At 44.0% G+C, this 16,545-nt stretch overlaps 1 long non-coding RNA gene across 1 annotated transcript in view; it reads left to right on the forward strand.

The window, feature by feature from the left end:
• The window catches only part of LOC106738417 (uncharacterized), a 38,549-nt gene extending 22,429 nt beyond the window's left edge, over positions 1-16,120 (forward strand). The window contains exon 5 of the long non-coding RNA XR_001373624.3: positions 14,470-16,120. This is a non-coding gene — a long non-coding RNA (uncharacterized LOC106738417). The remainder of the gene's footprint in view (positions 1-14,469) is intronic.
• The last annotated feature ends 425 nt before the right edge of the window (positions 16,121-16,545 follow it).

Consider the following 16,545-nt stretch of genomic DNA (forward strand, 5'->3'; position numbering starts at 1 on the left):
ACTGCAGTCTGACCAGTGCCCGATAGAGGGGAAGTATCACCTCCTTGGACCTATTCGTCATGCATCTGCTGATGCACGATAAAGTGCCATTGGCTTTTCTGATGGCTTCGTCACACTGCCGGCTCATGTTCATCTTGGAGTCCACTAGGACTCCAAGATCCCTTTCCACCTCTGTGCCACCCAGCGGGTCATTCCCTAGGCTGTAGGTGTGCTGGACATTTTTCCTCCCTAGGTGCAGCACTTTGCATTTCTCCTTGTTGAACTGCATTCTGTTGTTTTCTGCCCACTTGTGCAACCTATCCAGGTCTGCCTGCAGCTGTTCCCTGCCCTCCGGCATGTCCACTTCTCCCCATAGCTTTGTGTCATCTGCAAACTTGGACAGAGTACATTTGACTCCCTCGTCCAAGTCACTGATGAAGACACTAAAGAGTATCGGTCCAAGGACCGAGCCCTGCGGGACCCCACTGCCCACACCCTTCCAGGTCGAGACCGACCCATCCACCACGACTCTTTGGGTGCGACCCTCTAGCCAATTCGCCACCCACCGGACTGTGTAGTCATCCAAGTCACAGCCTCTTAGCTTGTTCACCAGTATGGGGTGGGATACCGTATCGAAGGCCTTCCTGAAGTCTAAGTATACGACATCCACCCCTCCTCCTGTGTCCAGGCGTTTCGTAACCTGGTCATAGAAAAAGACTAGATTGGTCAGGCACGATCTGCCCGCCACAAACCCGTGCTGGTTTCCCCTCAGCATAATTTGCCCTGCCGGGCTCTCACAAATGTGAGCCTTGATAATTTTTTCAAAGACTTTACCAAGGATGGAGGTGAGACTGACCGGCCTATAGTTGCCTGGGTCCTCCTTCCTCCCCTTTTTGAAAATGGGGACCACGTTAGCCCTTTTCCAGTCTTCCGGGACTTGGCCTGTGCGCCATGAGCGTTCGAATATTCCCGCCAGTGGCTCTGCAATGATGTCAGCCAGTGCCTTCAGCACCCTCGGATGGAGCCCATCCGGGCCTGCCGACTTAAAGGCATCCAGTTCTTCCAAGTGACTCTGCACCATCTCAGGATTTACGTATGGAAGTCTGGCGCCTTTCTGCTGCCTCTCTACAACCCCAGTGAGAGACTTGTCGTGCCCCTCACTTAGGAACACTGAGGCAAAGAACTCGTTGAGGAGTTCAGCCTTGTCCCCCCTGTCCGTCACCAATTGTTTCTGCCCATTTAGCAGGGGTCCTATTCCTCCCTGGGCCTTCCTTTTACTCCCAATATATCTAAAAAACAATTCCTTGTTGTCTTTTACTTGGGTTGCCATCCTCAGCTCCATGGTAGCTTTGGCCCGCCTAACTGCCTCCCTACAAGCACGAGCAGAGGAGGTATATTCATCTTTAGTGATCTCACCTTGTTTCCACTTTTTATGTGCTCCCCTTTTGGCCCTTAGGCTGCCCTGGATTTCTCTGGTCAGCCATGGAAGCCTCCTGGCCCCTTTCCCTTTTTTGCCTTGCTCGGGGATCGTCTTGCTTTGTGCCTGAAGGATCGTTTCCTTTAGGCACAGCCACCCTTCTTGGGCTCCCATCCCTTCAAAACTCCTACTCTGCAGTGCTTCTTTGACTAATCGCCTGAGTGCATTGAGATCAGCTTTCCTAAAGTCTAGCACTTTCACCCTACTAGTTACCTTACCCACTCGCCGTCTTATGTTGAATTCTATTATAAGGTGATCACTGTCTCCCAAATGGCTACCGATCTGGAGGTCCCCTATCATGTCATCCCCTGTTGCCAATACCAGATCCAGTATGGCATTCCCCCTAGTGGGACCATGCACCTCCTGTGTCAGGTGGAGGTCCTGTACACAGGTTAGAAATTCCAACAGCCGAAATCTTACTACCCAGGGCTGACGAACCATGGCAAAGGTGGCAATGTCTCAACTGCCTACATACCAAAGGTGGAGGCTCCGAGGAACTAATGAAGAAGTGGGGCTATACCATTGATTCAACCACCTGTGACTGCAGCACAGAGCCTCAGACTGTGCGACACCTGCTTCAAAGCCTGCTACTTGAAAACACATGTTCAATGAAAGATTTCAAGAAACAAGCATACGCATGTGCAACAAAATGGTCAAATGTGGTGTAGAGACATGAGAAATAGGTAATTGTCATCTGTAAAGTGCTTATGGGGAAACAGATTTCTGATAGTATGTCAGCAAGTGGAGTTTCTACCACGCTCTGAAAAGTGAGTGTGCACACTGCATGTAGTATAAGCATCACACCTTCTTGGGACTTAGCTTTGTCATGACAAAGCTGGCAGTAAAATACAAACCTCAGTTTAAGATTTCCCACCAAGCCTGATAATTTCCATGATTTTCCCCCAAGGACTTTCACAGTCCTAACTCCCTATTGCTTTCTGCCCCAAACAGACATGCCAGCTTCTTAAATATCTGTTTGAACTCACAGGATCTGCTTACAGCGTAAGTCAGCAGTAATGGCTTTGTAACTTTATGCATGTCTGTAGCACCTGAGGCTTTGTTGAGAGTAGCACTTAGGTCATGATATTAGATTGTGTTTCTCACCTTGATCTAGACACTGGTCTCAAACTCTAGTTAAGACAAAGCAATTGTATTTTAGCCTATCATAAGCTAGTTGAATTAAAGAATAGGGGAACTAGCCATGTTTCAGTGTTCTTATAGTCTTTTGATTTTTATCACATTCCAGTATTTGGGGGGTTTTTAAAACTAGAGGCCCTTGAATTAAATGGTTATGCAATTTTGGCTTCCATGTTTTGAAAAAGTAAGTAGTTTTCATGATTATAGACAGAAGCTTGGAGTAAAATGTATCTTCTTGGCATTCTGACCTTTTAAAGGGACAGAAATTACACACAGACCAGTATAAGTGATTAGAAACTGGATCAAATATGTAACACAACAGAAGTTCAGTGTGCATAAACCACTTTCAAAATGACCAAAACAGGTTTAAGATAAATCTGGATGGAAGTAGTATCAGACTTTACTGATTTAGCTTAAACCAGTTTATTGAACTTCTGTCCCAGATCCCCTCCAGATTCAAGTTAACTCTCAGTCCCCCAGAATCCCAGTATGTTTTGCACCTCCCCTGCAAAACCCCATTGTGGAGTGGGTGGGTTAGCCTTCACCCAAACTATCTGCTCTAGCCAAACAGAAAGGCATGCTCTAGCACCCCACAATTTCTGGCCTGGGCCACAGCATGCATGTGGCTACATTTCCGGAATCTAAAGTGAATGTCATAGATTCATAGATTGTAAGGTTGGAAGGGACCTCGGAAGATCATTGTGTCCAGCCTCCTGCACCAGGCAAGAAAGACAGCTGGGGTCATGTGACCCTAGCATAGTGACTGCCTAGTCTGCTCTTGAAGATTTCCAGCATAGGTGATTACACTACCTCTGGCAGGAGCTTATTCCACAGTCTGGATATAGCCTGGATACTCTAACTGTGAAGAAGTTTCCCACAACATGGGAAGTTTGCTGCCTACCCGGAGCCAGGATCCAGGACATCACTGAGAGGATTCCTGACCTCATCCGACCCTCTGATTTACTATTTCATGGTCCTCATCCATGTGGACATGAATGATGTGGCCAGGAGTAGTCCAGACTGTCATGAGTGACTACAGGGCTCTGGGGTCGAGGCTTAGGAAGTCAGGGGCACAGGCGGTCTTCTCATCCATCCTTCTAGTCAGCAGTCATCATCAGGATCAGGACACCTAAAGTCAACCTACATCTCCAGAGGTGGTGCCATCATGCGGGTTTTAGCTTCTACACACTTCCATGAGAGAGGCATCCTGGGATGAGATGGTCATCCTTTCTCTTGTAAAGGTAAGAGTCTGTTCTCTTACAGGTTGGCTGATCTCCTCCAAAGGGCTTTAAAGTAGGTTCATCAGGGAATGGGGAAGCAGAGGGTAAGGAGAATCTAGGATCAGTGGGCCATAAGCAATGCACTGGACCACCCCAGGTAAGCACTAAAGGGCCCAATAGATATCAGGACAGGAGAGTACCAAGGGCATCCATTGGGGGCGTTAAATATCTTTATACTAATGCTAGGAGCATGGGGAACAAGCAGGAGGAACTTGCACTCCTGCTTGCAAGCAACAACTTTGACCTGGTTAGACTAACTGAAACCTGGTGGGACCCTAGTCATGATTGGGCAGTAGGCATTGAGGGCTAAACGTTGTACAGACAGGATAGAGTGGGGAAAAGGGAAGGGTTCTTGTTCTCTATGTTAAGGAAAAAATATACATCCTCTATAATCAAGATGGGATCAGAGGAAGGCCAAACTAAGGTACTGTGGGTCAGGATACAAGGAGGTTGGGGGGAAAGGGACTTGGTAGTGGGGTTCTACTATAGACTGCCATACCAGCTAGACCTGGAAGTCTCCAGACAGCTCTCAGAGGCCATACGGTCGAGAGATATGTTTGTCATGACCTAACTTACCTTGATATCTGCTGGGAGGAGCAGTCAGCCAAATCTAACAGCTCGCATAGGTTCTTAATCTACATACAGGACCTCCACCTAATGCAGAAGGTTTATGATCCCACTAGAGGAAACGCCTTGTTGGATTTGGTATTGGCTACAGGGGATGACCTGGTGGGGGATCTGCAGGTAAAAGGTAACCTAGGAGATAGTGACCATCGATTGACTGAATTCACTATCTGGCGAAAGGTGGGTAAACTAACCAGCAGGGCTGAAGTGCTAGACTTTAGAAAGGCTAACTTCAGTGTGCTCAGGAGATTAGTTAGTGAGGTGTTAAAGCTCAAGAGCATTGGCGAAATGGGGATCCAGGAAGGGTGGTCGTTCCTCAAGGGAGCAATCCTACAGGCACGGAAGGAGACAATTCCATTGTGCATAAAAGGGAGCAAAGCAATGCAAGAAGCAATACAAGTAGCCCCACACTCACTGGCTGCAGGAGTGGCGATTGGGGATTATGGGTGCTCGTGGCAGAGCCTGCCTGCAGAGCATGGGGCAGTGGGGATTACACCCCCCTGCCCTGCTTGGCACCCTTGCAGCGGATGCCCATGATACAGGTGCAGCTCGGCTTGGCTCTCCAGGGCTGTCTGGGAGATGGGGCTGAGTGCTGCTGGTCTCTGGCTGCCACAGCTCCCAGTGAATTGAACAGGGAGCTGGAGAATTGAACTGGGAGCTGGAAGAATGTTCAGGTCCCTGAACATTCCCACAGTCCCTGGTTCAATTCTGCAGCTCTCTGATCACTTCCCCCAGCTCTTCCTGCGGGGCGCAGGCCCCTGGATGATGTGGGATGACAGCAGGCTGCTACTGCTGCCAGCTCGTGATGGTGGTGGCTCTGGGCTATTTCTCCAGCCAGCAGCAGCAGCCTGCTGAAACCCCATGCACAGATCCAGGGGCCACACCCCCCTGGGAAGAGCTGGAGGAATTATCAGAGCACTGGGGATTCAAACTAGGAGCTCCGCTTGACAGATGGAGCCACCCCAACTCTCAGGCAGTGCACAACACCCTGCCAAGCTGTGCAGCACTCACACCATGGGGCAGCTGCCAGGCAGGGGGGCAATTTGTACTGCCCCCCACTGCTGCATGCTGCATGGGGGGGTTCTGCCACGATCACTCAGAGGCCCCAATCACCATTGCCAGAGCTGGTGAGTGTGGACTTTTTTTTTTTTTAATTGCCAGGATGCTGGGGATGGGGCAGGGCAGTGCAGCCATGGGGCTTCTCCCACTGCTTCTCTGTCTGTGCCTGCCTCTGCCCCGGTGGGGGAAGCCATGGGGGCTCTGCCCTGCTGCCACTTGCCAAGCCGGCATAGTGGGGGGGGTGGAACGGGCATGCAGGTGTGGCTCACTTCAGGCAGCAGCAGGGCATAGCCCCCGCTTCCAGTGCTACCTCACCCACATCAATGCTTGGGGCCAGGGCTCTGCCCTGGCACTGCTTGCCAGTGGGATGTGGGTATAGCAGCACTGGAGCAGGGGCTATGCCCTGCTGCTGCTTGTCTCCTTCTGCCTGGAGCAAGGTGCGCCTGCATCCCACACCCCCCACCTCAGCTGGGCAAGTGGTAGCAGGGCAGAGCCCCCGCTCCCAGCTCTACTGCGCTCTCATTCCACCCCCCCCACGCCCCCCCAGTAATGTGCCCTCCCACCCTGGCAGGGCCGCTTGTCCCAGTCCAAGCCCCAATCCCCCCCAACAGACTTACCAGCTGGAGGCAGCTTTCAGCTGCCTGTTTAGTTTATAGCCGAATCTCTGAATTGGTTGAATCTTTTTCTGAAGCTTTTCTGAATCTATTTGGATGCTTTGAATCAATTCAGAGCTTTTACTTGGTCTCTCCATTTGATTGGGATTTGGAGATTCAGTCCTCAAATCAGGCTGAATCTCCTCCAAATTGAGTCAGCTATTGAAGCTTCACACAGCCCTAATTTCCAGGACCAAAGAGGCCTCCTTGTTCCCCATAGCCTCAGCCTTAACTCCAAGTTGTTCCTGGAGCTGGAGTGCAGCAGGGAGATGTTTCTTCCCTGCTGGCTGATCTCACACTGCTCTCTACTCTTTCAGAGCTGGTTCCTAAAATGGCCATCCTCATCGGCCACCTGGCAGCTCCCTGTTCCAGCCCTTAAAGCAACAGACTCCCAAAACGGTGTTTTGTCACAGCCATGCTCCTGGCATTAGTGTACAGGCACCTGAGTCCTCCTATTGAGACCCTCAGCTTCTTGCTATGCTGAAGGAGAACTATCCTCTCAGTTCCTGCAAGAGCGGCTCTCCTAGTGTCCCTATCTATGGAGCTTTCTTGTATGTTGGTCCCCAGGTAAGTTCCAGTCAGTGTTTCCTCATCCCCCACTTTAAAGCCCTATCTAGAAGATCAGCCACCCTATCTGAGAACAGAGACTTACCTTTGCGTGTGAGGTGGATGGTGTCCCGTCCCAGGGGATGGCACTTACTTATGTCTATTCACTCATCAGTTCAATCTATGCAGCTTAGACTAACCTGCAAAGATTCAATCGATTCAACCTCGGGATTTTTGACCATCTGTATTCAGCCCAAATAATTTGACATTACTATCCTTGCTTGGTCTTGGAACCAGCACTTTGATGCAATATCATACTTATAAAGAAATATATACGAAAAGTTAAAAGAGCTAACATCTAGGTATATATAAGCTGCTAAAAAAACAGTGCATAAACATTGTTCTAAGAGTTGAATATGCTATAAAATTACAAGTCACATCTTAGGAAAATTATAACCTTAAGTATCAATGTGACCTACTCTGTCAAAAAGCCTCAAGATGATGTCAAGATTATGCTCTAATGATACATATGAGAGGGAATTACTTGAGCAAACTTGTTCTGTTTCTCATTCAAGCTGACCTTTGGCAGCAGATGATTCTGCATCATTTGAATGCTGTTTTCTTTTAAACTGTGTGGTGCTGCCTCCAGAATATGCTGACTGGATATATTGCTGGGTTTATTGCATGTGTATTTACCTATCATCAGACAGAGCATCCTAGTCCTATAGTACATGTTAAAATACATGTAGTCTTACTAGATTAAATGCTTATGGATTTGTATGACAAACATATGAGGAGGAAAAAAATATAAGGGTTTGAGTAGCTGTTAGTTTGTTGTGTGAATGTTTCAAAATAACCCAATTAACACATTTGGTTTCATTCATCAATGGCTACTTTTTGTAAGCACTGTGATGGAAACCATTTGAGTTCTTGACCCAGGAGGTCATTTTGAATACCATACTATAGGACTGACATGACTATGAGCCCATATGATTATGTAACATTTTAAAAACTTGCCTTGTTTAAATATTTTAACTAATGTTTTTTGGGGAAAACTTTTAAATGGCCTATTTCTAGACAATGGTGGCGTGATGTTTATCTTACAGCATAATTCTGCAGTCAGTTTTATTAGTAAAGAGCTGAAATAACACCTTTTAAGTCAATTAATATTAATAAGTGTAAAATCAGCATAGGTATTAATGAATGAATGTAGAGAACAGAATTTGCCTATAATGATGATGATGGTGATGATTATTATTATTATTAAGTTTTTTTTATAAGAATTATGTGGGTGTTTATTTATTTATTTGAGTCCCATTATATTCAGTGTGGCCCACAATTTGCAATCTTGCCAAACCTACATGTTAAAAAAAAATCATGAGTCAGGTCTCAAATATCATTACATTATTCTAAAAATCATACATTTAAAAAAAATATTTGTGTCACTGCCATTTGCCCCTGTCTTATGAAGGTTTCAAAGGATAGTCTTTGCTGTCTAAAGAAAGCTTTTAAGGGTCAAAATCAAGCCTTAAATACAAATGCAAAAATATGTCCTTCTCAGTGGCTCACTAGAAAGGTGAATCTGCTATCCTGTTATCTGTTGTTTTACCCTCCAAAAATCATAGAGAAATAAGGCTGGAAAAGACCTCCATAGGTTATCTAGTCTAATCCCTCCTGCCTGTGGCAGAAACATGCCTACCCAAACCATCCTCTACAGAGTCATTATCTTACCTCTCCGTGAAACTATTCAGTCAAACTGACAATGCAAGACATAGAACCCTAGACTGCCTTGGGTACAGCAGGGGCACCACAGTAGCCAATGTTCTGCTGCTGTGAAGTTGTTAAAATATGCTCAAAAGATCCCAGGAAGAGGGTAATTCCCCCACTTCAGGGATGCATACAGACATTCAAGGTGGTTAGGGGGAGGTTAGATCACCTTAAAAATGGCCACCCAATCTAACTTAGTTAGATTGGGTGGCCATGTGTACACATTACACTACTTAAGTTGATCTAACTGTGAACTGTACAGAAGTTCAGGACAGTTAGATCAGTCCAAAATGGCTGACCCAATCCAAGTTAAATATACCTTGCAGGTAGGGTTAATTTAAATTGGGTTGGCCACTTTTAGACTAATCTATTTTGAACTTCTGTACAGTTCCCAGCCCATCCACTGGCCCAGCCTTTGGGCTACACTTTCCTTTCCCTTTCTCTGGCACTGGGCTATGTTTAGGCCCCCTGCTCCTGCCCTCCCCTCCCTTTCTTGAACTAGCCAGCACTTCCCCCACCCACAAAACCCCTGTCCTACAAGTTGCTCCCAGTGCCAGTTTTACCAAAGTTTGCCATGGTGGGAGCTGAGGAAGTGAGTTTGGGTGGGAGAAAGATGGACAGGATGGGGTGGGAGGAGTAGTTCACTGGGGAGAGGGATTGATTGTATGAAGGTAGGGGAAATCAGGAGGCTAAAAAATAGCCCCTGGTCCAGAGAGACTCCTCCCATCCCCACCTGTGGCTCCCATGAGTCTCCCAGAACCCACCAACCCCACTGTAGACCCCACCTTCCCTCCCAATCCCCCTGAACCCTCTGAGCCTGCTTGCCCCCATCCCCCTCAAGTTCCCTACACCTGAAGAACCATTTCATTTATTTGAACAATTCCAGCAGGTGTACTTTAGCTAATTGTTGACTGTGAACCTACTTTGAGGCATATGATGCATCTTGATATACCTCTGGTGCTTTGTTGGTCTCAGTGGTGCTATTGACTCCATTGTAACATTTGCTTAAGGGTGATCTGTTGCTGGCAATCTCCATCAAATGTTTTCATGTCAAGGTAATCTGAAACAGGACAGAGTTGAGGTAGCTTATTAGATACCCTTGTTGGGTATCTAATAAGGAACAAAACTGTAAATTTGTGGCAGCCATCTTGGAATCCAATATGGCTAGTACAACAGAAATGTTATGATTGATTTCCTCAGTTCATAAAATGTTGGTTTCACTATTGGTATTAATTTTCTATCCCTAGCAGGGGGTGAAATATTGACCAAAACTTTAATTTATGGGAGCCATCTTAGATTCAGTACAGTACTACATGTATTATTCACTAGATTGGCAACATGGCTTTTCTGACATGAGTAGACCTGAAGCACACTATTGATGTGTGTGACAATGAGTTGCCTGTGACAAAAAAATTCTAGACACCTTATTGGCCAATTTATACCCTACTATCAGTAATGACATTTTTGTTTACGTCTTTCAGAAAAGCTGTTTTCTTTTTGTCTAGACCAGTTGCTCATTTGATAATTTCATACATTCTACAGCTATCATCAATGTTAGCTGCTTTCTTAATATTATCACAGAGTTTCAGCCAAAAAACTTGGGCACACATCTTGAATAGTAGGAAATTAGGGTGTGTCCCATCTTCCTGTGAAGCTTCTGAAGAAATTCTCCATGGAGTGTAATGAGTCACACCAGGTCTGGGTACTTCCCTCTAAGGAGCTAGGAGGAAAGAATTTGGAGCAGGCACCATAGCTTGGGACAGAAATTACACACAAACTGTTATAAGTGATTGAAAACCAGTACAAATCTGTAACACAGCAGAAGTTCAGTGCACATAAACTGCTTTCAAAATGGCTGAAACCAGTTTAAGATAAACCTGGATGGATGTAGTGTCAGGATTAAATGACTTAGGTTAAATCAGTTTATTGAACTTGTCCTAGATCCACTCCAGATTCAAGTTGACTCACAGTCCCCCAGCATCCTAGGATGCTTTTCACCTCCCCTGCAAAACCTCCTTGCAGGGTGGGTGGGTTAGCCTTGGCCCAAGCTGTCTGCTGCAGCTGAGCAGGGAGGTGTGCTCTAGCATCCCCCAGCTTCTGGCCTGGGCCATTTCAGGCATGTGGCTACATTTCCAGAAGCAAAAAGGAATGTCTGTTCACTTGCTTATCCATTCAATCTATTTGGTTTAGACTAACCTGTGAAGATTGAATTGATTCAGCTTTGGGTTTTTTCTGAACTTAGCACATGACTTCTGAGAGCATGTCTGGAATACAAGAAGACATGTATGCAGTTGCAGCATTTCTGTAAATGATTCTCTTAATTAAAAAAAACTGGTTTAGCTTTAGAAATAGAGTCATTGCATAATATGTGCCCAGTGTACAGTACATGAAATGGGGTGGCATCAGTTAGGAAGACTTGGAGCAAGGAAGGGAGAATGATTAATAAACAAAGCAGCACCATAAACCACAGGCCAGAGGTAACATGGAAGGACTATGATGAAGAAACGCATTGGATTTTTGTGACATGGAAACAACTGACTCTTGGGAGCAAGGATAAAAAATGAAAGCAAAGGTTGTTTAATATCTTGCTAGACAAAGATAAAAAGTGAGGAACAACTGGCAGGAATAATGTCAAAAAATTTTTGACCAGCTGAATAAAGGTGCTTGATAACTCCTGTGAACCCTAAAGGAAAACTGTTTTTGTTTATTTGTTTGTTTTTTTTACTTCAAATGAAGATGCAAAAGTGAGAACACATACTTAATGTTACAAAGCTGAGAACTCTGGCATCCACCTGGAGCTTTGGAGATATTAAGGACAGGACATACAATTCCAGTTTGCAGGAGTGGTTGTTGAGAGAAATGGATTTAGCCTTAGAGAAATATCTCTAACTAGCAAGCGTAAACAAATGGTTCTGGAAAGTACAAAAGTTATGATGGCCAGAACAGTGCAGAACAAGTACATAGAGTCTAGGTAAAGGAACCTAGGGAGTAAGAGAGAGACAGACTGACTGAGAATGCTTGCATGATGTTCCAGTGCGTATATTGTAGAAAGCAATGCAAAAGGTAGAAAGAAAAATATTCAACTTATGCACAATAGGGCAAGGCATGGGGGAAAGGAAACTACTTTTTGTCCTAACATTTTAATCACATTAGGAAAATAAAAATCAGCAGTATCTTAGGATTTGGAGACTTCCAGTGAATAGGAGGATAATATGCAATGTGACTTTACTAGTTCCAAGGACTTTCCAATACACACATTACAGAAGAAGGCTGCCAGCTAGTCTATTGCCAAATTTGTAACTATGCTATCAGCTCAACAACCAATTACATTCTATCTGGATTGTGAAGCCAGCTGCAATGTAATCCCAGAAGTACTGATAAGTGCAACTTTTGAGAAATGTGACCAAGTGTGGGTATATAGTACAATAAAGCCATTCTGAGGCCAGTAGACAAGTAAATAAGAAACTCATGAAACAAGAGACTTTATCACCTAGAGTTTATAGCAGTTGAAACACGGAAGCAATATCTACTTCTCAGCGCCAGAACATGGTAAACCCCAGATTTGATTGAAGTATGCTGCTATAATATCTTCAACATGGGGAAAGGAGGAATAACAGTTACCATGGGCCCTGTCCATCATTTTAATTGAGTTTCAAGAAAATGGATGCTCAAGAAGCCATACACTACTGTAATTTCCATGAAACCCATGAAATACACTTTCATTGACTGAGGAAAGAACTAGCAAATGTACAAAGAATAGACATTATTACACCCAATAAAACTAGCATTGAGTGGATCAACAAACTAAGCTGAGGATCTTCACTGACCTGAAATTACTTAACAGACTGTTTATAATTGAAACCAAGGACATGGCATTCAGGACAGAAGTGTTCACTATGGTGTAATGGATGTATTGAACTAGATGAATCATCTAGCTACCCAACAGCCTTTGCCATGCCTTTTGGCTGGTCTCATTGGAGTATGAATCCCTGTTGGCATTTGTCTGGCCCCAGAATTGTTCCAATGTAACTTGAACCAGGGTCTACAGGGGTTTGGAGGTATCAAGATGGTGGTGGATTACGTTATTTTTCCAGAGAGGAAGATGTTGAGGAAGCGGTAATTCAGGACCATGATATCAAACAGCAGCAACTCTTTAACAAGTGCTGGAAGCACTACCAGTCACCTATGCTACTGTCCCAGGAAAAAGTGGTAGCCTATTTTATTTTACATATTTCACAGGTACTTGAAGTGGAACAATGGGCTTATACATATGTAGGATCCCAGGACAAAAGACTTTCTCCTGGGAGAAATGCAGTATCTGTTTTTACCTTGAGAAACTGATAGTCTTTAAGGAAATGCTTAGATGATAGGATAGCCATCTGTTTTTCAAGAAGCCTGCAGATCATCAAGGTAGTTCATGCACAATGATGCAGTGTGGAAATGGTCAGAGACCAAAGAAGAAGCACTGGAAAGAATAAAGAAAGCTATATACAAGGTATAGTCTTAACAAGCTTCAAACTTAGTGTGATGCATCTAAAACCACCACTTATTGTCGCTCATGACATGCTCAGCGTTGTAACTAGCAGTATCAGTAACGCTCATACAGGTGAACAGAGCAGGGTTGTGGTCTAAGGGCCAGATGAGCCTTGACAATTCTTGTGTGGTGTCTTTGGATTTTGACTCTAGGCCGGTAGCATACCTCTTGGGATAATTGACTGAGTCAGCATTTCACAATGGAGACTGATCACCACTACTCTTTTTCTCCTTCTCATGGAGGTGGTATCGATGAACTTTCTGTCTTTGGGACAAGTGGCTGCTCTTATTTGGGTCCTCTTCTGAGATGGAGACATATAGGCCTGGGCCTGTAACTGTGTTCCCATAGATGGACATAGAGGAAAGTCTGCCAGCAGGGTTGCAGTGTATTGTTTCCTACCCATCCTTCTTTTTCTTCTGGAAAAAGAACTGATGGAAAAACCTGCTTCCTTGTTGTCTGTTGCTGGTTAATTCCCTGGATCTCTTCAGTTGGGGTATATTTATTATCTGTACTTTTTCTTTTCTCCTACGCATCGTATTGTACAATGCATTTTATTTAACAGATTGCTCTAAGTATTTTTTCCAGCAAGCAAAAAATGAGAGGAAATGATTTCGAATTTTACTGTCTCCATTAATTTATCAAAGACTTTCCCTTAAATCTCTATTCTTCCTAATAGTTCTTGGCATTTACATAACCCTGCCTAGAAATGGATGTTTTTATGTGAAGAGCAAATAGTAGTTCCTGGAAAGGTGGAGCAGACACTTAATATCTGCTCTGATTGAATAATTAATGCATGTAAGCCTTTCCTTGATGCTGGTAATTATTTATAAATCTGTTGTAGAGGTGTTACTCCTTGTCTTCAAACAGCTTGTCTAGTTACACATGCAAAATCAATATATCAAAGTTCACATAGTAAGGAACTATTACTAGTATACACATTTAACTGAATTTGACTATAGGTGCTGCTGATAATCCTCTGTCAAGCAATATTATTTATCCATTAGACGTGCACATATGTGTTGCAATATGAATGGCATCTATCCATAACTTAAGGGTAAAAAAAATTAGCTGCATAATTTGTTTAGTTGAAGAAGCTTTGTAATCTGTTTAAAGATTTTTCCTTTATTTATTGGGGTTAGTAAACTTTAGTTCCTAATTTTTGCAGAACTTGAACAACACCCATAAGAACAGATGCTAAAAAGCCTTAACTGCACATCTACATGTACATTCTTCAGTTGGCATTGTGGCTGCAAATACCTTTCAAAGGTTTCTTCTTGTCAACATTTGGAAAGCATAGTTTTGTATACAGCAGCATATTGCACAAGCAAGTAAGGAATGACTTAGAAATGAGAGGCAAATATACATAGGTGCTCCCTTAATATTTTTTAATACTGTATTTCTAAATTTCTGTAGGAAATTGAAAGCACCCATTAAACAGTCACTGAGATCCACGCATCATGATCCTATTTGTTAGCCCTATTACTGTCCGAGCCCCCAAGGTCTGGAATATACTACTGCCGGAGGTGGTTCAAGCACCTACTTTGAAAGCCTTCAAGAGAAATGTGGATGTTTATCTTGCTGAGATCCTATGACCCCAGCTGACTTCCTGCCCCTGGGACAGGGGGCTGGACTCGATGATCTTCCGAGGTCCCTTCCAGCCTTAATGTCTATGAAATCATTTATGTACAGAGATAGGCAATGACAGTACACACTTCCCCTCTTTCTTCTGCCTATATATATCCATTTGGACCCAGATAGACTTCCTGTACAATGAGCTGGTGGTGAGGAAGACTTGGCTGACCTCAGAATTTGGGGATTTTTTTGTTTTTAAATGAAGTCCTTAGATCAAATATGTAAGTATGGTTGCCCTTTCATATCACTCCTACACAGCAACTTTAAAGTTGATTTCTTTAGTTGAACTGCAAAGCAGTCTTCAGTGAATTAGGTCTCCTGTTTTCTAAGGGTGACGTATATGCCTGGGTGAACCCTGTATGCTAAAACTTCTGAGGAGCTATTTTTTTCTGTTATCTTTTAGCTATATTTTTACATCATGCTATGCTTATAACCAGAAGTATTCTATCTCCCTCGCTGCAGTTAAGACTTTGATGAAAACATTATATTTTATGAAAGCTTTTTAGAAAATACAGTAAGGTTAATCCAAGGACTTAATCAGTGATGCCAAGGCTTGTGATACACTGGTTACTGCATTTGAGATGACAAATGGATATACATAAATCTACAAATATAGCCATACAGTCACTTTTGCAATATCCATTAACCTTGGAGACAGCATATGTCTCTGGCAATCCAGACAAATTCACAAAATGCCGTCTAGACAAACAAGTCTTTCATCTTAAATATCTTTTCAATCACAGCTCCTTTAAGCATGTGGTACTGTACATGTTGGGCTCAAGTCTATGTATCCTGAGATGGGACCATGTGCTTAAGAGTACACATCATTCATCACACTTATGCTGCTCACCTCTAGAAATCCCTCCAGCTGCTCTTGTTCAGAATAGGGCTGACAAACAGGACTAACAAAGTTAATATAACAATTGACAGCTGAATCAGAAATTATTATTCAGCCTCAAAGGATACTTTAATTCACTAGGTTGATTTTTGTGGGCTTATGTTGGGACCTGCATGGCTGGGATAATTTGAAATAACATGATTTGTTGGTTATCTTTATACAATAAAATCTATGGATGCTATTCTAAATGCATCTGCCTCCAATATGTGGACCTGTAAGTTGTCCTTTCAGAGTACATGTTCCTGAAAGTTTGTGGAGCACTCTTTGGCGTCCAGATGAGATGAAGGTGTGATAGTTCATGATACATGCTGTCTTTCTAACTGTTCATGTGACTGCTGAAGATACTTGTTAGGGATGTGCGAAGCTTCAGTTGCTGATTTGATTCGGAGGAAAGTCGGCCTGATTTGGCAGCTGAATCTCTGAATCTGAATTGAATCAGGAGACCCTTTAATCTCTCCGAATCAAATCAGAAGCCTCTGAATCAATCTGGAGAGATTCAGAGAGATTCAATGATTCTGCCATAGACACAATTTTATGTTTTTTCTATGTACCCTGAGGTACCAAGTGTGGTTTGTGAACGCTGAGATGGTGGGGCAGATGGAGCATCCCATGGAAGCATGGGTGGGGAGGTCCCCTGCATGCTTGGTGACGAACCTGGAAGTGGACCAAAAGTACTTCCGGTCCACTTCTGGGTCTGCTGCTGAGCGCACCCCCCCCCCCCATGTGCACACTCCCATGGGATGCTCCATCTGCCCCACCATCTCGGCATTCATGAGCCATGCCTTGGACCTCGAGGTATGTAGAAAAAACATATAAAGCTGTGTCTATGGCTGAATCAGAATTGACTCTTCAGATTTGGCCAAGTTGAATCACTGTGCCCCGAACTGGGCTGAATCCAAATCCGAATTGAATATAGCTTGCTGTACACATCCCTAGTAATTGCCTTTACTCCTTTGTCT

This window comes from Alligator mississippiensis, chromosome 3, assembly GCF_030867095.1.
Source record: "Alligator mississippiensis isolate rAllMis1 chromosome 3, rAllMis1, whole genome shotgun sequence".
Classification (NCBI taxonomy): Eukaryota; Metazoa; Chordata; order Crocodylia; family Alligatoridae; genus Alligator; species Alligator mississippiensis.